The sequence below is a fragment of the Scyliorhinus torazame genome, chromosome 3 (assembly GCF_047496885.1).
Source record: "Scyliorhinus torazame isolate Kashiwa2021f chromosome 3, sScyTor2.1, whole genome shotgun sequence".
Lineage (NCBI taxonomy): Eukaryota > Metazoa > Chordata > Chondrichthyes > Carcharhiniformes > Scyliorhinidae > Scyliorhinus > Scyliorhinus torazame.
In genome coordinates, this window is record NC_092709.1 from 212,626,163 (window position 1) to 212,649,560 (window position 23,398).

General features: G+C 46.3%; 1 protein-coding gene across 4 annotated transcripts in view; it reads left to right on the forward strand.

Moving 5' to 3' along the window:
• tusc3 (tumor suppressor candidate 3) overlaps positions 1 to 23,398 on the forward strand; it is a 650,472-nt gene that overhangs the window by 189,683 nt on the left and 437,391 nt on the right. The gene's annotated exons all lie outside the window — the stretch shown is intronic.

Genomic DNA, 23,398 nt, shown 5'->3' on the forward strand with positions numbered 1-23,398 from the left:
AAGTAGGCACACACGTCCACCTTCTGGGGGTGTTGGTCGCACATGAGTTGAACATTTAGGGAGGGGAACCCCTTCCTGTTAATGAAGGGCACTCCCTGATGTCCTGGTTGTACGCAAGGCGACATGCGTGCTAACTATTGCCTCCTAAACATGGGCCATTCTGGCAATGGCAGGGAATCCTGCAGACCGAGCATCTTGATGGGCATGGTCCAGCTCAAAATTAATAAAGTTTGATTTCCAGGTATACAGGCACCTGTGACCTCATGGATGTACTTGTGGGCTGTAGCTTGGGAAATGTTGCACAAGTCCCCGTTCGACCCCTGGAATGAACCGAATGCATAGAAGTTCAGGGCTATGGTGATCTTCACGGCCACTGGGTGCGGGTGTCCACCTCCTCCACAGGGTGCCAGGTTTGCAAAGACTTGGCACAGGTGCCACACTGTCTCTTTGTTGAGACGGATTCTCCTGCAGCACATGCTGCCCATCATCTCCTCAAAAGACCAACGGCACCAGTCCACCTTGGTCTGTCGCTGGCTTCCCCTTCTGGCTTCTCCTCGGCCTGATGGGCGACTGGTCTTCAGGGTGTGCGGCGGCCCCCTGCACGTGGGGTGCCTCCTCGAGCCTGTGTTGACGCTGCTGCCACCTCCAGCTTCTGCCTTCCTTGGCTGCCACCAGCACAGCGAGGACAGCCTCCGCGGGACCAACAGCACCAGCCATATTGTTATATCTGTCAGGAATTGGAGAAGAGAACCGATAATTCCAAAACAAATTCCGCTACCTGGGGATCCAAATAGCCCAGGACTGGACATTGATCCATGAATGGAATCTGACTAGCCTGACAGAGGAAGTTAAAAAGGACCTACAGAGATGGGACACGCTCTTGCTCTCCCTGGCGGGGAAGGTACAGACGATCAAAATGAACGTACTACCGAGGTTCCTCTTCCTGTTCAGATCAATACCCAAGGCCTTTTTCCAAACCATAGACAAAATGATCACGCCGTTTGTGCGTGGGGGGCGTGGGGGGTAAGAACCCGCGAGTCCCCAAATCAACACTGTAAAGGAGAAGAAATAGGGGCGGCCTGGCACTACCAAACTTACAATATTACCTCTGGGCAGTTACGGATGAATATGTGAACCCACCACAGAATGGGTGCAGATGGAGGAGTCCCCCTGCAAGGGAACGGCCCTCCGGGCCCTCACCACGGCAGCTTCCCATCCCCCCGATGAAATACACATCTTGCCCAGTGGTGGTAGCCACACGAAGGACATGGAATCAGATGAGGCAACATTTTGGTCTGACCGAGATGTTCCCCATGGCCCCAATCTGCAGAAATCACAAGTTCCCACCAGCCATGCTAGACAGCACCTTCAAAAAATGGAAACAGGACGGAGGGGACATTGACAGTCAGGGACTTTTACATGGGGGAAAGACTAGCGACACTCAGCAAACTGATGGATGAGCTTGAACTACCAACAGGACAGGAACTTAGACACCTACAGGTAAAGCACTTTCTCTTCAAGGAGACAGTAGGATACCCCAGGGCCCCAAGATCATATTCCTCGAAGACCTGATAAACACGGACAGTACGGAAGGGGGAAACTGCGGGAAAATGTACGGACAGCTACTGGACAGGGCGAGACTGCTTCTGGACAAAGCCAGGTGGAAATGGAGAGCCTTCTGCGAGTATGTCCAAGGTTGTGGGGGTGAGGGTGGAGCCGTGGCCAAGAGTGGCAATCTTCGAGGTATCTGAACAGCCAGAGCTACACATGGGGAAGAGGGCCGATACCCTAGCTTTTCCTTCCCTAATCGCAAATCCTGCTCGGCTGGCGATCAGCAGCACGACCCACAGCTGCAGACTGGCTGGCAGACCTGGCAGAATTACTCCATTTGGAGAAGAACAAATACGCCATCTGAGGGTCGGAAGAAGAAGGCTTCCTCAAAGCATGGGGACAATTTGTCGGCCTGTTCCAAGACCTGTTCTAAGCCAAAAGCGAGATGGGGAAAAAGTGAGAGATGGGAGAAGGCAGACAGCAACACAACTCTGGGGGGAGGGGAGGAGGAAGACAGGAGGGAACATAGGGAAACTACAGGGAGAAGCACGGAAGGAGGGGGAAGGGGCGGAAGTCTCCCCCCCTCCAAACCTGCAAGGCAGGCAGTAGAAAACATAAAGGGAAGGGGGGGAAAGGGGAGAATAGGAGAACAGGAGCCAGGGGACAGTACACCCTGAACGAAAAAGGGTGATAACATGGAGGGGCCGGGGAGGGGGGAGGAAGACACACCAAGACAGACAATATCAATATGTACATAAGAACCACATATGCTGTAAATATTAAATGTAAAGTCTTACTGTGTGTAAATTAAAAATACTAATAAAAATATTTTTTTTAAAAGAGAGCTGATAATTAGTTATGGCTTCCACCCCGTGACCCTCTAATCCCCCATGTCTCTACCACCCTTACTTGTCCAGCATTCTCTCAGAGTGCCATACATTGTGTTGTGTTATGTACTCTGGGATAACACAGGCTGCAACTCGATGCAGCTTTGACCAAAAAATACTCCAGACTTTGAAGTAAGTTTAATGTGATTTATTGAACTATTAGCTCAGTTCTCTATGAGTTCGACTCTCCTGCTAATCTTGCTGTAGTAACTCAGTCTAACTAACCAGTCTGCTCTAAGCCACGTGGTGGGTGTGATGCTTCTGATCAGCCCCTGTCCTACTCTCTAAGTGTCGCCTGTGGAAAGAGCATGTGTGCACTGTCCTTATATGGGTTGTGTAATGCCCCCTTGTGGTAGTGTCACCTCTGGGTGTCTTGACTGCCCATTGGTCGTGTCCTATTCTATGTGTTCATTAGCTGTATGTCTGCATGTCATGACGTCTCTGGTGCTCCCTCTTACTTAGTCGTAGTGTATTTATATTAACCCCTTGTGTATTTGCAGTGATGCATATCACCACACATTGAACCAGTTGTTCTGGAAAACCTTGCTCTGCACACTTAACCCCTGCCACAGTCTGGTCCTGGGAACATTAGGGAGAATTTTTTTGAAATTCATCTATGGGATGTGGGCGTCTCTGGTTAGGACAGCATTTATTGCCCATTCCTAGTTGCCCTTCAGAAGGTGGTGATGAGTTGCCATCTTGAAACCGCTGCAGTCCTGTAGGTGTAGGTACACCCATTGTGCTGTTAGGGAGAGAGTTCCAGGATTTTGTCCAAGCGACAGAGATGGAACGGCGATACATTTCCAAGTCAGGGTGACTTGGAGGGGAACCTTCAGGTGGTGTGGGTCCCAGGTATCCGCTGCTCTTGTCCTTCTAGTTGGTAGGGGTTGTGGGTTCGGAAGGTGTTGTCGAAGCAACCTTGGTGAGTTACTGCAGTGCATCTTGTAGATAGTACACATGGCTCCCACTGTTTGTCGGCGGTGGGGGATTTGAATGTTTGTGGAAGGAGGAGCAATCAAGCAGGCTGCTTTGTCCTGGATGGTGTTGAGCTTCTTGAGTGTTGCTGGAGCTGCACTCATCCAGGCAATTGGAGAGTATTCCATTGCATTCCTGACTTGTGTCTTGTAGATAGTTGACAGACTTTGGGGGGTCAGGAGGTGAGTTACTCACCGTAGGATTCCTAGCCTTTGACCTGCCCTGGTAGTCATAGTATTAATGTGGTTAGTGCAGTTCAGTTTCTGATCAATGGTAACCCCCAGGATGTTGATTGTGGGGGATTCAGCGATGGTAATGCCATTGAATGTCAATAGGCGATGGTTCGATCATCTCTTGTCGGAGATTGTCATTACCTGGTGCAAATGTAACTTGCCACTTGTCAGCCCAAGCCTGGATACTGTCCAGGTCTTGCTGCGTTTGGAAGTGGACTGCTTCATTATCTGAGGAGTCACGAATGGTGCTGAACATTGTGCAGTCATCTGGAAACATCCCCATTTGATGGGAAGGGACATCATTGATGAAGCAGCTGAAGATAGCTGGGCCTAGGACAGTACCTGAGGAATGTCCTGGAGCTGAGATGATTAACCTCCAACCTTCATCTTCCTTTGTGCCATTTAGGACTCCAACCAGCAGAGAGTTTTCGCCCTGTTCCCATTGACTTCAGTTTAGCTAGGGCTCCTTGATGCCATACTCGGTCAAATGCTGCCTTGATGTCAAGGGCAGTCACTCTCACCTCACCTCTGACATTCAGCTCTTTTGTCCATGTTTGTACAAAGGCTGTAATGAGGTCAGTAGCTGAGTGACGCTGGCGGAACCCAAACTGAGCGTCCGTAAGCAGATTATTGCCAAGTAAGTGCCGCTTGATAGCACTGTTGATGACTCCTTCCATCACTTTGCTGATGATGGAGAGTAGACTGATAGGGCGGTAATTGGCTGGGTTGGATTTGTCCTGTGTCTTGTGTACAGTACACACCTGGGAAACGTTCCACATTACCGGGTGGATCCCAGTGTTGTAGCTGTACTGGAACAGCTTGGCTAGGGGCGCGGCCAGTTCTGGAGCACAAGTCTTCAGTACTATTGTCAGATTATCAGGACCCATAGCCTTTGCAGTATCCAGTGCCTTCAGCTGTTTCTTGTTATCACATGGAGTTAATCGTATTGGCTGAAGCCTGATACCTGTGATGCTGGGGACTTCTGGAGGAGACCGAGATGGATCATCTACTCTGCTCTTCTGCTGAAGATTATTGCGAATGCCTCAGCCTTGTCCTTTGTATATATGTGCTCGACTCCATCATTGAGAATGGGGATATTTGTGGAGCCTCCTCCTCCAGTGAGTTGTTTAATAGTCCACCACCATTCATGGCTGGATGTGGCAGGACTTCAGAGCTCAGATCTGATGCTTTGGTTGTGGAATCGCTTAGCTCGGTCTATTACTTGCTGCTTATGCTGTTGGGCACACAAGTAGTCCCGTGTTGTAGCTTCACCAGATTGACATCTCACTTTTCGGTATGCCTGGTGTTACTCCTGGCATGCTCTCCTGCACTCTTCATTGAACCAGGGTTGATCCCCTGGTTTGGTGGTAATGGTAGAGTGGGGGATATGCCACGCCACAAGGTTGTAGATTGTAGTTGAATACAATTCTGCTGCTGCTAATGGCCCACAGTGCCTCATGGATGCCCAGTCTTGAGTTGCTAGATCTGTTCGAAGTCTATCCCATTTAGCATGGTGGTCGTGCCACACATCACAATGGAGGGTATCTTCAATGTGAAGACGGGAATTTGTCTCCACAAAGACTGTGCGGTGGTCACTTCTACTGATACTGTCATGGACAGATGCATCTCTAGCAGGCAGATTGGGGTCAAGTATGTTTTTCCTCCTTGATGGTTCCCGCACCACCTGCTGCAGTCCTAGTCTAGCAGTTATGTCCTTTAGGACCCGGCCAGCTCGGTCTGTGGTGGTACTACCGAGCCGCTCTTGATGATAGACAGTGAAGACCCCCACGCAGAGAATATTCTGTGCTCTTGCCACCCTCGGTGCTTCCTCCAAGTGGTGTTCAACATGGAGGAGTACTGATTCATCAGTTGATGGTGGCCGATTCGTGGTAATCAGCAGTAGGTTTCCTTGCTCATATTTAACCTGAAGTCAAGAGACTTCATGTGGTTCAGAGTCAATGCTGAGGACTCCCAGGGCAACTTCCTCCTGATTGTATACCACTGTGTCGCCACCTTTGCTAGGTCTGTCCTGCCGGTGAGACAGGACATACCCAGGAATGGTGATAATGGTATCTGGGATATTGTCTGAAAAGTATGACTATGTCAGGCTATTGGTTAACTAGCCTATGCGATAGCTCTCCCAACTTTGCACAAGCCCCAGTTGTTTGTCAGGAAGACGTTGCAGGGTCGACAGGGCTGGGTCTGCCATTGTCGTTTCCGGTGCCTGGTTCAATGCTGGGTGGGCTGTCCGGTTTCATTTCTTTTTTGTGTCTTTGTAGCGATTGAATACAACTGAGTGGCTTTCGGCCATTTCAGAGGGCATTAAGAGTCAACCACATTGCTGTGGGTCTGGAGTCACAAGTAGTCCAGACCAGGTATGGATAGCAAATTTCCTTCCCTAAAGGACATTAGTGAACCTTACCTTTATACCTTTATACAAAACATAAAAATAAACCACTTTACTGTCTATATATCTCAGTAACAATCAATTGCCAAAGAAAAGGCAACATGCCGCACGCACAAAAGCACCTTTTCACCACAGAATATCAGTACAAACGAAACTGCAACTGTACGTTTATACAAAGAAAACCAACTACACTTTAAACATGAAACAGTTAACAGTCCAATGAAGTCACCAGCATTCAAATCAACCCGCCGATCTCTTCCAACCGCCCCCCCCCCAACGGCTCCCAGAAGTAGACAGCACAGAAACAAAATGGGCTGCAAGCATTAACTATTACAGGGTCAACAATATAATGACTCTCTCTGCCTCCCATAGCTCCAGCAGTAGATTCAGATTCGCTCGAGGGTAGCGTAACAATACACTGGAAGTCGCACCGATGCAGAGCTCATCAAAAGAATGAAAGAGCACCCATTCCTATCCTCAGCGTTGGTAGTGGGTCATCTTACTTCCTCCCTTTCCTCTCTCCAGGCTACAGAAGCAAAAGAGGCGGCAGCAAACAGATACATGTTAAACATTAACTCGTCAACAATACAGTAAGGTCACCAGCAATCTGTAAAGCATTCCTCCAATACTTTCATCAAGTTGCTCAGTCAAATAGATTTGCCACCTCTTCCCCCTCTTCAGCACTGGTAGTGCATCATCTTACTTCCTCCCTTTCCTTAATCCAGACAATGGGAGCAAATGAGGTGGCAGCAAATGGATATACTGGTTTAGCACAGTGGGCTAAATAACTGGCTTGTACTGCAGAACAAGGCCAGCAGCGCGGGTTCAATTCCCGTACCGGGTTCCCCGAACAGGTGCGGAATGTGGCGACTAGGGGCTTTTCACAGTAACTTCATTGAAGCCGACTTGTGACAATAAGCAATTATTATACGCCTTCCAGACATTAAAAACTGATTAGAGTTATATAACGTTATACAAGTACAATTACGTCACCAGCAATCTGATCAAGCATTTCTTCGATACCTTTAACAGGTGTGCAGTCCTATCAGTTCACTACCCTTCCACCTCTCCAGCACTGGTAATGGGTCATCTTACTTCCTCCCTTTCCTCACTTCAGACCACAGGAGCAAAAGAGGTGACAGCAAACAGACACACAGCGTCCAGGCAGCCACAGCAACATTCGGATCACTCCGCCTCTCTCCCCCCTCTTACAGCTCCAGCAGTAGACCCTCAAAACGTGAAAATAATCACACTGGAGAGTCACGCTGATGCAGTGACACCAGAAGAGTGAAAGAGCATCCCCTCTTCCCTCCCCGTCACTAGCAATATGTCATTTTACTTCTTCCCTTTCCTTGCTCCAGGCCACAGAAGCAAAAGAGGCAGCAGCAAGCAAACACACGGCTTCCAGACATTAAACATTGAGCAGTCAACAGTACAATAAAGTCACCAACGATCTGTAAAAGCAGCTCATCAAAAGCTTCAGCAAGTTGCTCTGTCAAATTGATCCGCCACTCCTTTGCCTTCTCCAGCATTGGCATTAGGTAATTTAACTCCCCTTTTCTTGCTCCAGGCCACAGAAGCAAAAGAGGTGACAGCAAACAGACACATAGCCTCCAAGCAGCCGCAGCTGCATTCAGATCACTCCGCCTCTCTTTTCCCCTCCTGCAGCTCCCAGCAGTAGACTCTCAAAGGTGGGTATATTCACACTGGAAAGTCACACCAGTAACACTGGTGCAGAGCATAGCGGAAGAGAAAGAGATAACCCCTTCCCTCTCTCATGCACTGACAGTACGTTCTGGACTCCAGGCCACAGAAGCAAAAGGGGCTGCAGCAGACATGGCCTACAGGCATTAAACATAAAACAATCAACAGTGCAATAGGAAAATCACAGCTTCCGAACATTAAATATTCAACAGTCAACGGTAGAATAAAGCCACCATGCAGCATGGTGGCGCAGTGGGTTAGCCCTGGTGCCTCACAGCGCCGAGGTCCCTGGTTCGATCCCAGCTCTGGGTCACTGTCTGTGTGGAGTTTGCATATTCTCCCCCTGTTTGTGTGGGTTTCGCCTCCACAACCCAAAGATGTGCAAGGTTGGTGGATTGAACACACTAAATTGCCCCTTAATTGGAAAAAAATGAATTGAGTACACTAAATTTATATTTAAAAAACGAATAAAGCTACCAGCAATCTGCAAATGCATTTCCTCAATACCTTTAGCAGAAGACGTACTCGAACCGGTCTGCCCTTCGTTCGCCCTCTCCAGCACTAGTAGGGGTCGTCTTAATACCTCAGGTCTGGCAGCATCTGTAGGGAGAGAAAAGTCGAGTCCAGGTGAACCTTTGTCAATGCTATCAGATAGAGAAAGTGGGAAATATTTATACTGTGGAGTGAGAATGAAAGATGTCATAGCCACAGAAACCCAGGGACACTGGGTGCTAATAGCCACAGAAACCACAGGGAAAGAGTGCTAATGGCAGTTCCCAGAGAGAACAAAAGGTGTGAAAGGCAAAGAAACTAACATCAGAGGGTAAACTGTGACAGATGTAGATGTGGGGTGGAGGGAAAGGGGAGAAAGGGTAAGGAAAGGCGAATAAGATGGGGGGGGGGGTTTAAATATATATAAAGAAAGACAAGAGAGAAAGAAATGGTAAAAGTGAGTTGAATGAAATAGGATGAAAGCAAATGGGTCGAGGTGGGGTAGAGCTAATCTTCTGAAGTTGTTGAATGCGATGTTGAGACCGGAAGGCTGTAGTGTGCCTAACCCGAAGATGAGATGTTGTTCCTCCAATTTGTGTTGAGCTTCACTGGAACATTGCAGCAGGACAAGGACAGACATGTGGGCATGGGAGCAGGATCTTGTGTTAAAATGGCAAGCAACGGGAAGGCCAGGGTCCTGAAAGCGCACAGACCGAAGGTGCTCAGCAAAGCGATCACCCAGTCTACGTTTGGTCTCTGTAGAGGAAACCACTTTAGGAGCAGCGAATGCAATAGACCCGATTGAAAGAGGTGCAAGTGAAGCGCTGCTTAACCTGGAATGAGTGTTTTGGGCCTGGGATGTTAATCATGGAAGAGGTAAAGGGGCAGGTGTTACACCTTCTGCGATTGCATGGGAAGGTGCCATGGGTGATGGGAGAGGAATTGGGTATGGTGGAGGAGTGGACCAGATTATCTCGGAGGGAATGATCGCTGCGGAATGCTGACAGGTAATGAAGTGAAGATGTGTTTGGTGGTGGCACCACGCTGGAGTTGGCGAAAATGGCGGAGGATTGTGCTTTGCATACGGAGACTGGTGGGGTGAAATGTTTATCCTTGTTCTGGGAGGGTGGGGAGGGGGTGAGGGTAGTGGCGCGGGAGATGGACCGCATACTGTTGAGGGCCCTGTCAGCAACTGTAGGTGGGAAATCGCAGTTGAGGAAGAAAAAACACATTTTTGAAGCACCATTTTGGAAAGTGGCATCATCGGAACAAATGCGACGGAGGTGAAGGAGCTGAGAGAAAGGGATGGAATCCTTACAGGGTGTAGGGTGCGAAGAGCTGTAGTCCAGATAGCTTTGGGAGTCAGGGGGCTTGTAGTGGATATTAATAGATAGCCTATTGCCGGAAATGGAGACAGAAAGATCAAGGAAGGGAAGGGAAGTGCCTGAGATGGATCGGGTGAAAGTGATGTGATGGAAACTGGAAGCGAAGTTGATGGATTTTTCGAGGTCCGGACGAGAGCGTGAAGCGGCACCAAAGTAGTCATCGATGTATCGGTAAAGGAGTTGTGGGAGGGGACCCGGGTAGGCCTGAAACAAGGAATGTTCCACATACCCCATAAAAAGGCAGGCGTAGGACCCAATGCTACAGGTTTGATTTGGAGAAAATGGAATGAGTTAAAGGAGAAGTTGTTGAGAGATAGAACGAGTTCAGCCAGGCAGAGGAGATTGGTGGTGGATGGGAATTTTCCAGGTCTCTTTTCGAGACAGAAGCAAAGAGTTCTCAGGCCATCCTGGTGTGGGATGGAGGTGTAAAGAGATTGCACATACATGGTAAATAGGATACGGTTCGGGCCCGCGAACTGGAAGCTGTCAATATGACGCAGGGCATCAGAGGAATCCCGGATGTAAGTGGGGAGGGAAGGACCAGAGGAGTAAAGATGGAGTCAAGGTAAGACTTCATCAAAGAACAAAGAAATGTACAGCACAGGAACAGGCCCTTCGGCCCTCCAAGCCCGTGCCGACCATACTGCCCGACTAAACTACAATCTTCTACACTTCCTGGGTCCGTATCCTTCTATTCCCATCCTATTCATATATTTGTCAAGATGCCCCTTAAATGTCCCTATCGTCCCTGCTTCCACTACCTCCTCCGGTAGTGAGTTCCAGGCACCCACTACCCTCTGCGTAAAAAACTTGCCTCGTACATCTACTCTAAACTTTGCCCCTCTCACCTTAAACCTATGCCCCCTAGTAATTGACCCCTCTACCCTGGGGAAAAGCCTCTGACTATCCACTCTGTCTATGCCCCTCATAATTTTGTATACCTCTATCAGGTCGCCCCTCAACCTCCTTCGTTCCAGTGAGAACAAACCGAGTTTATTCAATCGCTCCTCATAGCTTATGCCCTCCATACCAGGCAACATTCTGGTAAATCTCTTCTGCACCCTCTCTAAAGCCTCCACATCCTTCTGGTAGTGTGGCGACCAGAATTGAACACTATACTCCAAGTGTGGCTTAACTAAGGTTCTATACAGCTGCAACATGACTTGCCAATTCTTATACTCAATGCCCCGGCCAATGAAGGCAAGCATGCCGTATGCCTTCTTGACTACCTTCTCCACCTGTGTTGCCCCTTTCAATGACCTGTGGACCTGTACTCCTCGATCTCTTTGACTTTCAATACTCTTGAGGGTTCTACCATTCACTGTATATTCCCTACCTGCATTAGCCCTTCCAAAATGCATTACCTCACATTTGTCCGGATTAAACTCCATCTGCCATCTCTCCGCCCAAGTCTCCAGACAATCTAAATCCTGCTGTATCCTCAGACAGTCCTCATCGCTATCCGCAATTCCACCAACCTTTGTGTCGTCTGCAAACTTACTAATCAGACCAGTTACATTTTCCTCCAAATCATTTATATATACTACAAAGAGCAAAGGTCCCAGCACTGATCCCTGTGGAACACCACTGGTCACAGCCCTCCAATTAGAAAAGCATCCCTCCATTGCTACCCTCTGCCTTCTATGGCCTAGCCAGTTCTGTATCCACCTTGCCAGTTCACCCCTGATCCCGTGTGACTTCACCTTTTGTACTAGTCTACCATGAGAGACCTTGTCAAAGGCCTTACTGAAGTCCATATAGACAACATCTACTGCCCTACCTGCATCAATCATCTTAGTGACCTCCTCGAAAAACTCCATCAAGTTAGTGAGACACGACCTCCCCTTCACAAAACCGTGCTGCCTCTCACTAATACGTCCATTTGCTTCCAAATGGGAGTAGATCCTGTCTCAAAGAATTCTCTCCAGTAATTTCCCTACCACTGAAGTAAGGCTCACCGGCCTGTAGTTCCCGGGATTATCCTTGCTATCTTCTTAAACAGAGGAACAACATTGGCTATTCTCCAGTCCTCCGGGACATCCCCTGAAGACAGCGAGGATCCAAAGATTTCTGTCAAGGCCTCAGCAATTTCCTCTCCAGCCTCCTTCAGTATTCTGGGGTAGATCCCATCAGGCCCTGGGGACTTATCTACCTTAATATTTTTTAAGACACCCAACACCTCGTCTTTTTGGATCACAATGTGACCCAGGCTATCTACACCCCCTTCTCCAGACTCAACATCTACCAATTCCTTCTCTTTGGTGAATACTGATGCAAAGTATTCATTTAGTACCTCGCCCATTTCCTCTGGCTCCACACATAGATTCCCTTGCCTATCCTTCAGTGGGCCAACCCTTTCCCTGGCTACCCTCTTGCTTTTTATGTACGTGTAAAAAGCCTTGGGATTTTCCTTAACCCTATTTGCCAATGACTTTTCATGACCCCTTCTAGCCCTCCTGACTCCTTGCTTAAGTTCCTTCCTACTTTCCTTATATGCCACACTGGCTTCGTCTGTTCCCAGCCTTTTAGCCCTGACAAATGCCTCCTTTTTCTTTTTGACGAGGCCTACAATATCACTCGTCATCCAAGGTTCCCGAAAATTGCCGTATTTATCTTTCTTCCTCACAGGAACATGCCTGTCCTGTATTCCTTTCAACTGACACTTGAAAGCCTCCCACATGTCAGATGTTGATTTGCCCTCAAACATCCGCCCCCAATCTATGTTCTTCAGTTCCCGCCTAATATTGTTATAATTAGCCTTCCCCCAATTTAGCACATTCATCCTCGGACCACTCTTATCCTTGTCCACCAGTACTTTAAAACTTACTGAATTGTGGTCACTGTTACCGAAATGCTCCCCTACTGAAACATCTACCACCTGGCCGGGCTCATTCCCCAATACCAGGTCCAGTACCGCCCCTTCCCTAGTTGGACTGTTTACATATTGTTTTAAGAAGCCCTCCTGGATGCTCCTTACAAACTCCGCCCCGTCTAAGCCCCTGGCACTAAGTGAGTCCCAGTCAATATTGGGGAAGTTGAAGTCTCCCATCACCACAACCCTGTTGTTTTTACTCTTTTCCAAAATCTGTCTACCTATCTGCTCCTCTATCTCCCGCTAGCTGTTGGGAGGCCTGTAGTATACCCCCAACATTGTGACTGCACCCTTCTTATTCCTGATCTCTACCCATATAGCCTCACTGCCCTCTGAGGTGTCCTCTCGCAGTATAGCTGTGATATTCTCCCGAACAAGTAGCGCAACTCCGCCTCCCCTTTTACGTCCCCCTCTATCCCGCCTGAAACATCCAAATCCTGGAACGTTTAGCTGCCAATCGTGCCCTTCCCTCAACCAGGTCTCTGTAATGGCAACAACATCATAGTTCCAAGTAGTAATCCAAGCTCTAAGTTCATCTGCCTTACCCGTAATGCTCCTTGCATTAAAACATATGCACTTCAGGCCACCAGACCCGCTGTGTTCAGCAACTTCTCCCCGTCTGCTCTGCCTCAGAGCCACACTGTCCCTATTCCCTAGTTCTCCCTCAATGCTCTCACCTTCTGACCTATTGCTCCCGTGCCCACCCCCCTGCCATACTAGTTTAAACCCTCCCGTGTGACACTAGCAAACCTCGCGGCCAGGATATTTATGCCTCTCCGGTTTAGATGCAACCCGTCCATCTTATACAGGTCACACCTGCCCCGGAAGAGCTCCCAGTGGTCCAGATAACGGAAACCCTCCCTCCTACACCAGCTGTTTAGCCACGTGTTTGTCTGCTCTATCTTCCTATTTCTAGCCTCACTGGCACGTGGCACAGGGAGTAATCCCGAGATTACAACCCTCGAGGTCCTGTCTTTTAACTTTCTGCCTAGCTCCCTGAACTCCTGCTGCAGGACCTCATGCCCCTTCCTGCCTATGTCGTTAGTACCAATATGTACAACGACCTCTGCCTGTTTGCCCTCCCCCTTCAGGATTCCCTCTACCCGTTCGGAGACATCCTGGACCCTGGCACCAGGGAGGCAACATACCATCCTGGAGTCTCTTTCACGTCCACAGAAGCGCCTATCTGTGCCCCTGACTATAGAGTCCCCTATTACTATTACTCTTCTGCGCTTTGACCCTCCCTTCTGAACATCAGAGCCAGCCGTGGTGCCACTGCTCTGGCTGCTGCTGTTTTCCCCTGATAGGCTATCCCCCCCGACAGTATCCAAAGGGGTATATCTGTTCGAGAGGGGGACAACCACAGGGGATTCGTGCACTGACTGCCTGCCCTTTCTGGTGGTCACCCATTTCTCTGCCTGCACCTTGGGTGTGACCACATTTACATAACTGCGATCTATGACGCTTTCCGCCACCTGCATGCTCCTAAGTGCATCCAATTGCTGCTCCAACCGAACCATGCGGTCTGTGAGGAGCTGCAGTTGGGTGCACTTTCTGCAGATGAAGCCATCCGGGATGCTGGAAGCCTCCCGGACCTGCCACATCTCACAGTCCGAGCACAGCACCCCTCTAACTGACATTGCGTCAATTAATTAAAATTTGTCTTTTTTTTAAATACTTTTTTTTAAAATTGCAAAGTTACTGTCAACTATCTGTTTCCTAGCACTAGATTTCTAATAGAAATGCGATAGCTAACTATAATACTCTCCGATCTCTGGCTTAGATATCCTCTAAATTATAATTAAGTTATTATGTTTAAATAGTTCCCAAATACTCAAATTTTTTTTAAAAATTTAGGTTAGAATCCCAACCAGCCACTCAGGTCCCAGCTTTTCTGTGATGTCACTTCAGTTTCCCTCCGACACACACAATTTGAAAAAAGGTATAAAAGTAAAAATCACTTACTTACCTTCTTACCTTCTGAGTGTCTGAGATGTTCTCAGGTTCTCTCGCTGACAGAGACTGCTCCACCACCTCCGATCCTTGACCTGCACAATGCTAATAATATAATAATATAATATGGCACTTACCTTACACCAATGGGTCTTATTATTAGGTTAGAGGAGGAGGGCGGGTGGGAGACACTACACGTGTAGTGTCTCGGGTTTCCTCTCCACCAGAATTTATTGGTTGGGGGGGGGGGAGACTTGCCAGAGGTCGAACTTCCGGTTCCCGCCTTATATAAAAACAAATAAAACAGAAAAGAAGAACAGACACGGGACCAGGCAAGGCTTTTTATCCTCGTTATTAGCACCCCGTTTCCCTGGGTTTCTGTGGCTATGACTCATCTTTCATTCTCACTCCACAGTATAAATATTTCCCACTTTCTCTATCTGTTAGCTTTGACAAAGGGTCATCTGGGCTCGAAACATTAGCTCTTTTCTCTCCCTACAGATGCTGCCAGACTTGCTGAGATTTTACAGCATTTTGTCATTGGTTTCAGAAAAGCTGTGCAGGTTAGGTGAATTGGTCATGCTAAATTGCCCCTTAGTATCCAAAAAGGTTAGGTGGGCTGGCTGGGTTACAGCGTGGGCTTAATTAGGGTGCTCTTTCCAAGGGCCAGTGCAGACTCGATTGGCTCAGTGGCCTCCTTCTGCACTGTAGGGATTCTATGATTCTACAACAAATGGCTTGTCACAACGGCCCGCCACCCCTTTCCCCTCTTTCGCACTGGTAATGGTCATCTTACCTCCTCCCTTTCCATGCACCCCAGGCCATTGAAACAAAAATGGCAATAGCAGACAGACACACGATTTCCAGACATTAAATATTGACCAGTCAGCAATACAATCAAGTCACCAACAAACTGCACAAGCAACTCTTCAATACCTTCAGCTTGTTGCTCATTTGAATTGAGCTGCTACCCTTCCCTTTCTCCAGCACTGGCAGCAGGTCAAATGATGTCCTCCCTTTCCTTGTGCCAGGCCACAGAAGTAAAATAGGCGGTAGCAAGCAAACAAATACATTGCTTCCAGACATTAAACATTGAATAGTCAATAATACAATAAACACCAACAAGCTGCAAAAGCAGTCCTTCATACCTAGTAATAACAATCTTTATCAGTGTCACAAGTAGGCTTATTAACACTGCAATTAAGTTACAGTGTAAGTCCCCTATTTGCCTTCAGCAAGTTGCTCAGTTGAATTGGGTCACCACCCATCCCCTTCATCAACATTGGCAGTAGTTGCCTCTCACTCACTCCCTTTCCTTACTCAAGGCCAGAGAAGTAAAAGAATCAGCAGCAAACAGACACACAGCTTTCAGGCAGCTAAAACAGCATTTGGGTCACTCCGCGTCTCTCCCCCTCTGGCAGCTTCCAGTGGCAGATTCTCAAAGGCAGGAATAATTATATCAAAAAGTCTCACTAACAAAGACCACAACAGAAGAGCGAAAGAGCATCGCTTCCCCTTCTTCAAACTGGTAGCAGGCCAGCTTACATCCTCCCTTTGCCTTATTCTAGGCCGCAGAAGAGGCAGCAGCAAACAAACACCAGTCCTTCAGGCATTGCAGTCAGAAGCAGGAACAATCAGCAGACACACACTACAGCACCATGTGAGAGCTGTGATGTTCTCTTACAACTAACAAGGCCAATTCCTCTTTAGAAATAGCCTTCACCTGTGAAGCTAGAGACTGCTCACAGTCAAAGGGAGTTAAAGTGACCTTCAGGTTGCCAGCCGATCAATCGAACCAATTTCCTCCAAAGCTGGTTCCTCAGATTCTCTCGTCGCCAAGAGTCTGTTTTCTCCCCTCTAAAAAACAGACCTCGGAACACAATGTCCTAAGAAGCAGGCTGCTTCAGCTTGAGTCCCCTGCTTAAAGGCACATTCCAATTCTGGGTCCACGGACCAAAAATAAAAGAATATGGGAATAAAGGAAATAAATGGGAAAGACTCTTAAACATTGCTTTGTCGGACTTTATCAAATGTAATTTGGAAGCCTACAAACAAAGCTGGAGAGTTTGATATTTTGGTAACAGTGGAACAACGTCAACTGGACATCCAGGACCTCATAAATATCGGGACAAAAGGGTAATGAAACTTAAGGACAAACATAGAAACAGAATAAATCACAACAAAGGTATAGGATTGGTTAGAGTTAAATTAGGTACAGAAAGGGAAATAATGGGAAGAAACCAACAAGTGTGTTAAGAGACAGAAAGGAAAAGTAATAAAATAATAGCCCCTCTCCCCAACTAATTTGTTATCTGTGGGAGTAATATTCCACAGTTTCATGGTCTTTTTTTGGACCAACAACGTCGAGTGACATGTCAGGATCCTAAATCGTGTCATTAATGGGTCCATACGACATGAATTACTTGCCCTGATGACTGCGATGAATTTTATTTGTATTAAGACACAAATACAGCAATTTCACAGACCACATAATGCCTCCACATAGAAGGAGGATATTCGGCCCATTAGGTCCATGCTGGCTCCCTGCAAGAGCAGCACACCTTGGCGCACTCCACTCGCCTTTTCCCTGTTGACCTGCAAATATTTTTTATCCAGATAATAATCCAATTCCTTCCTGAGTGCCTCCACTGAACTTGTTTCCGACCACACTCTTAGGAGTTGCATTGTAGTTTGTAACTACTTGCTGCATTAAAAAGGTTGTCCTCATATCATCATTGCTTTTTTTGTCTCTCATGTTAAATCTATTCCCTCTGGTTCCCGATCCTTCATGACGCACAGTGGAAAGGCTTATGGCAAGTGGGGTAATTTTTTTCAGTTTTAGCAGGGGTAATATCTTTTTTCAAATAAATTTAGCATACCCAATTCTTTTTTTCCCAATTAAGGGCAATTTAGCATGGCCAATCCACCTACCCTGTACATCTTTGGGGTGTGGGGGTGACACGGGGAGAATGTGCAATCTCCGCACGGACAGTGACCTGGGGCCAGGATCGAACCTGGGTCCTTGGCACCATGAGGCAGCAGTGCTAACCACTGTGCCACCATGCCGCCCTAGCAAGGCTAATATCAAAGTGCCGCAAATCATCCAGCAATTTGCGGTGAATTAGAGTTTATGACACATCTCCTCTTTGCCACAGATTACTGTTACTTTATGCATCAGTAATGGCAAACGTCAGGAATTATTATTGTTCTCGCAATTTATGGTCCATTATTCCTATTACTTTTTTAAAAAAGTCTGGTCTGGATTCTCCAATCCGGATACGAAGTGCTCCTGCCGGAGTAGAATCGCCTCTGGTCTCCACTGGTGCTAGGTGCTTAGGAGTGATTCCTTCTCGTTTTCCATACAAATTTATGCATGGAGGGTAACTCTCAGGATTCAGTTGGAATCCCAGTATCGGGCCACCATTTTGAGTGAGTGGCCCGATACTGAGGTCCTATGCTGGCTTCCCCCCCACACACACACATACAAAGCCAATCCAGCCCCCTTCCCGCTGACAAGTAGGGTCACCCTCACCACCAAGGGAATTATGTGTCACCTCTCACAGCATACATGCATGAGGCTGACCTGAGCTCCCACAAACCAACCCCCATAAGGCCCCCCCATCAGACCCCTACAGCCTCGCCTCTATCTCAGATCTCCCTCAGACTGCCCATACAAAGACCCCATCATAGACGCTAACAGACCCACCTCAACTGAGACCCCCCATCAAAACTCCCCCTAGCCCCCCATCAGATCCCCAATCTGACTCCCAACAGAGACACCCCAAAAGAGACCCCCCAAATGAGACTGCAATCAGACCACTCCTCCCCACCCCCAGCCTGCTTTTGATGCGGTGAGGGTCTGTCAATCATAGCAAGAATGTTTATAAACATTGTGATTAGCATCAAAGCAGGGTAATGTTTGTTTTCTTGTTTGTCATTTACAGCACAGAAGGAGGCCATTTGGCCCATGGTGTCTGCACCGGCTCCCAAAAGAGAAACCTAGCTAGTCCCATTCCCCAGCTCTATTTCCGTTGCTCTCAAAATTCGTCACTTTCAAATATATATCCAGTTCTCTTTTGAATCCACCTCCACCACACTCCAAAGCAACGTATTCCAAATCTCAACACCTCTTTGAGTAAAGAGGTTTCTCCTCATCACACTCCTAGCTCTCTTGCTGACCATCTTGAAATTGTGACCCCTAGTGACAGACATACTAACTACTGGAAACAGAATATCTTTCTTTACCCTGTCAAAATAGTTCGGAATTTTGAATAGCTCAATAAGGTCGCCTTTTAATCTTCCCTACTCCCAAGGAGAACAAACCCAATTTCTCCAATGTTTCCTTCTATCTAAAATTCATCTTTCCTGGCATAATTTTAGTCAATCTCCTCTGCACTCTCACCAAGGCTTCCACATCCTTCCTTAAATAAGGTGCGCAGAACTGAACACAATACTCCAAATGTGGTCTGACCAATGATTTGTGGAGGTGTAGCATCACTTCCTTGCTTTTATATTCTATGCCTCTATTTATAAACCCAAGGATGCTTAAGCCTTCTTAACAACTGTTTCACCTTGCCTGGCCACCTTCAGAGAATTATGCACTTGAAACTCGAGGTCCCTCTGCTACTGTACTCCCCTCAAAGTTGTACCATTGAGCCTATGTTGTCTCTGTTTTTCTTCTACCAAAATGCATTACCTCCCATTTAACTGCATTGAAGTTCAAATACCAGGTGTCTTCCCATTTGGCCAACCTGTCCATGTCCCTCTGAAGTCACTCAGCATCGTCTTCACAATGGACATGAATGAAAGCGTGAAGGGAAAGATCAATAAACAATCCACCATGTAGCAGTCTCATGAGGAAAAGTGACATTCAAACATATGAACAGGAGTGGAAAGATGGCACAATGGTTAGCACAGCTGCCTCACTGTGCCAGGGACTCTGGTTCAATTCCTGCCTTGGGTGACTCTGTGGAGTTTGCACTTTCTTCCTGTATCTGCCTGGATTTTCTCCGGGTGCTTTATTTCCATTCCACAGCCAAAGAAGTGCAGGTTAGATGGATTTGCCATGATAAAATTGCACCTTAGTGTCCAAGGATGTGCAGGTTAGGTGGGGTTACAGGGATAGGGCGGGGGAGTGGGGCTTCAGAGGGTCGCTCAATGGGCCGAATGGCCTCCTTCTGCACTGGAGAGATTCTATGACATTATGAACTTCCAGTCAATACTTGTAAAAAGCCCAATTTATTTAGCCTCTCATCAGAGGACAATCCACTCACACTAAGGACCAATTTTGTGAACCTTTGCACTACTCCAATGCAAGTATATCTTTTCTTACATGTGGGGACCAAAACTGCATACTATACTCTAGGTATTGTCTTACCAAAACTGTGTAAAATCGCAGCAACATTTCTTTATTCTTGTACCTCAATCCCCTTGCAAAAAAGGTCAAAGTGCCATTTGTTGTCTTAATTATCTGTTCCATGTGTATGCTAATTTACTGCATTCCTTGTAAAAGCACACACACATCTCTTTGGACATCAACTCCTACATATTTCACAACTTTTTAAAAATCTTCTGCTTTTCTGTTATTTTGGCCAAAGTGAGTAACGTCACACTTCTCTAATTTATACTGCATCTGTCATCTTGTGGTCCACTCACTTATTCTGTCCATATGTCTTGGTAGCATCTCTGTGTCCTCCCCACAACTCACTGCAAACTTTGAAACCATTACTCTACTTCTTCATCAATTAATACATATTGTAAATGACTTAAGGCCTCAGCACTGATCCTTGCAGCATTCCACTATTCGCTACCTCCTGGAAAAGACACACTTTATGACCACTTTCCACTTTCTATCCATTAAACAATTCTCTATCCATGCTAAAATATTATCCCCAATTCCATGAGCCCTTATGTTGCAGATCAATCTTTTGTGTGGCACCTTATCGAATGCCTTTTGGAAATGCAGGTATACTACATCACCTGGTTCCCTTTAATCTACTCTACTAGTTGTATCCTCAACAAACTCTATCAAATTTGTCAAAAATAATTTCCCTTTAATAAAAGCACATTTACTTGTTCTAATTGTAAGGATCCTTCCGGTTGATTCCCTTACTTCCTCTTTTTTTATTTTTGCCGTTATAGTTTTTGATCCATGGATGCTTAATGGCCATGTATCTTTAAGTCAAGCAGCAGAGAGAATGAGAAATTCAAAAGTTATACCAGAGTTATACCACTCTGCTAGCTTTTGACAGAAAAGCTCACACTTTCCGGCACCCCAGAGATGGGGTGGGACTTGGTTCAACTGTTGGTTGGTGGCCAATGAAGTGGCCAAAAATCCATATTCTGTCTGGTAACAGGTATTTTTTGGATCCCGCCTGAGTGGGATGATTTCCAATGACCGAAGGAAAACACAGTTGAGTGCAGGACACACAGAGAAAAGGAGTTGCCATCTCTCCCTCATGTTTTCTCCACAAATGCTGTGAGCTGCTGTAATTCTGAAACTGCAGAGACCTGAATTAATTTACAGTGAAAACCAAAGCAGAAATCTCAACAAGGAAGCCTGGTTTGAAGGACAGTGTGCTAAACTTAACCATCTGAAACAAAGACCCTTTTTTCATTTTACTTATTCGTATTCTCCCCTCTGTTTTGTCGTGTGTGTGTGTGTGTGTGTGTCTGTGTGTGTGTGTGTGTGACGGAGGGATTAGGAATTAGATAATAGTTAACTAGTTGTATGTGCTGCATATTTCATTACAGTTCTTGTTGTAAATAAAAAGTAATTGTGTTTAAATTTACAAACCCGGTGACTGTAATTATTGGGCAGCCAAAGGACAAAGACTTTGTGTATTTTTCTAAGAATTTTTGGTTAATTCAATTGTGTTGCGATTCTGGGTCAAGAGGGGCTGGAATTGGCCAGGCACTATCCCAGGGTGCCATAACATAATCATATCATGCTCTTCAACGTGCATTATTGAGACTTCCTGAAAAGAGATTCCAGCATTTTACCAACGCTGATGTTCGGCTACCTGGCATATAATTCACTGTTTTGTCTCTCCCTACTTTCTTGAAACGTGGTGCAACTTTGCCAACTTCCACTAGAAAGGAACCATTCATAAATCTGATATTAATTATCTGTTGGTATCAATTTTCTTAATTTGATTTTATTTTGATTTATTGTCACATGTACCGAAGAACAGTGAAGAGTGTTTTTCTGCGGCCGAGGGAACGTAGACAGTGCATACATAGTAGACAAAAGAATAATCAACAGAGAACATTGACAAATGGTACATCGACAAACAGTGATTGGTTACAGTGCGAAACAAAGGGCCAAACAAAGCAAATACATGAGCAAGAGCAGCATAGGGCATCGTGAATAGTGTTCTTACTGGGAACAGATCAGTCCGAGATGGAGTCGTTGAGTCTTGTAGCTGTGGGGAAGAAGCTGTTCCTATGTCTGGATGTGCGGGTCTTCAGACTCCTCTATCTTCTGCCTGTTGGAAGGGTCTGGAAGAAGGCAATGCCTGGGTGGGAGGGGTCTCTGATAATGCTGTCTGCCTTCCTGAGGCAGTGGGAGATGTTTTCAGAATCAATGTGTGGGTGGCAAGCTTGAGTGTTGCGTTGGGCTGAGTTCACCACACTCTGCAGTTTCTTGCGATCTTGGACCGAGCAGTAGCCATACCAGGCTGTGATGCCTCACTCTTTTTAGTGTGATTTCCTCACTCTTTTTAGTCCCTAGGTTACTGTCTGTTTCTGGTATGAAACTTGAATCTTCTACTGTGAAGACAGACATAAATGTTTGTTCAATGCCTCAGCCATTTCCTCATTCTCCATGTTAATTTGTTCTGTTTCTGCTTCTCAAGGACCAACATTTATTTTAGATACTCTGTAGAGTTCTGGAAGCTCTTACAATCTCTTTTTATATTTACGGTTACTTATTCTCATTTTTGTCTCTTTTTATTGTTATGGGCCAGGGTTTAGAAACTCGAAAGTATATTCTGGAGTTCACCTGACCTATAATGTTTTATTGAATTTGGCTAGGATGAGCACAAGAGCCTTCGCTTGAGATGTGATTCAACATTCTTACTTGCCACTTTAATTAAAATAAGCTTTATTCTAAAAACTTAGTTAACATTTATGTAAGCACACAGCAAGATTTTTTATCAATTACAAACATAAGGATACCCCACTGCTACAGTAATCTATGAATAACACTGAATGAATTCCCCCTTAACTGTTCCAATTCAAAAACAAAATCCCATAAACCAAAACACCCTTTTGAAGGGCGTGACTCAGCACTCTGCATTCTCACTTGAATAAGACTGGCTTTCCCTGAGATTCTGTCCCCGTCTCACCAGCAGGTTAAACCTTTTCAGAAAACAAACTATATCTTTTAAGTTACCAAAACAGCAGTTCGCTATAATGAATGTTTTTTTTAACTGGAACAGATATTTAAAAGGAAAATAGAGAGAGACAAGCTTCTTCCTCCTGTCTGAGTCCAAAGCAGTCAAATCTGAAAGTGAAACCACCCATACAATTACATCACTGAAGCCATGTGATAAGACAAAAACCTTTCTTAAAGGGACACTCGCAAGACATTATCAACTTTCTGGTGGCTCTCTGCTGCTTTGTAAAACATCCGAATCCTCAGACTTGGGACTATATTTTTGCAACATTGTAAGCCTATTAAATTAATTAATAAGGACATTAATTTCGAATAAAATGTTAATGAACACATAATAAAAATGGTTGGTCTGGTTATGTGTTGCAACTGCAGAATGTGAGAGTTCCTGGGCCCCAGTGTGATCCAGGGCAAACGCATCTGCAGTACGACTCTTCAAGTGTCTGTTGAGGAGCTTCAGTTCAGAATCATATAGCTGGAGGCCGAGTTGCAAACACTAATGTATCAGGAATGGGGGAAGTTTCCAAGACAGTTGGTTCTAGGA